Here is a 953-nt window from a genome sequence, read left to right as displayed (position 1 = left end):
GTTGAATTAATACAGTTATACAATATTGAGCTCAGTACAAACCCTGTAAGACATAAAATTGAATGAGTTTTTAACCTTTAAAAAAGATCTCCATTTCATTTTAGAATATATTGTTCCTTGCAAAAAGACTCATTGTTTTTGCTACTAACACTGAGATGTTGGCGCTTACATCTCTAATTTGTATGTATCTGATTATTACTAGTCATCATCAGTTGCACTTGGATCCTTGGTGCCAGTGTATGTCTATAAAGTCATCAGACAGATTTCAATGGTATTGTTTGTCACCTCTACTAATTAGCATGACGTAAATTTCCATGCATCCTCCTCAAACATAATAATTTTTTAAAATTTTGATTTTTTTTTTGTATGTATACCACACAAAACATCCCAAAACATCTCATTCGACTATACACCCACTTCCCAGTTAGCACACTCCCATAGGTTCCCTCCCCCCACTGGAGCCCTTATACTCTGATATCCCTGCTAATGACAGAATCCCAGCCATTCACCACTACATGCCTTCTGATGAATCTAGTCAGCCTATCTGAAGGTCTTTGTTTTAGGAAGGTTAGCTGTTCCTCATCTAGCAGTAATCAGCTGTCAATATACCTTTAGATAAGATTGGGGTCTGCTGTTCATTTTCCCAGTTCTATGCTGGGTTACTATCTGGGAGTCCCTTTGGCCACTCTGGCCAACAACTCAAAAGAAGGTATCACCTGTCTGGCATTGTTGCTTGTTATGTAGCCCTTAGCTATGAATGCATATGGACTCTTATGAAATTACACTGGCCCCTTTAATCTTTGGTTATACTATCCTTTTGGGTGCTGAAGGCCATAGAGTTGGCCCAGGTAAACCAATTTCTTTTTACTCTTAAGGTCGTTTGAGGATCTGGTCCTCAGGGGTCACATGGGCTTGGGAGGAGCCCCTGGCTCCATTCTTTTACCAGTTCCATC

Source organism: Nannospalax galili, unplaced genomic scaffold (assembly GCF_000622305.1).
Source record: "Nannospalax galili isolate Female #2095 unplaced genomic scaffold, S.galili_v1.0 scaffold293, whole genome shotgun sequence".
In the NCBI taxonomy this organism is placed as follows: domain Eukaryota; kingdom Metazoa; phylum Chordata; class Mammalia; order Rodentia; family Spalacidae; genus Nannospalax; species Nannospalax galili.
This window is presented reverse-complemented; position numbering follows the sequence as displayed.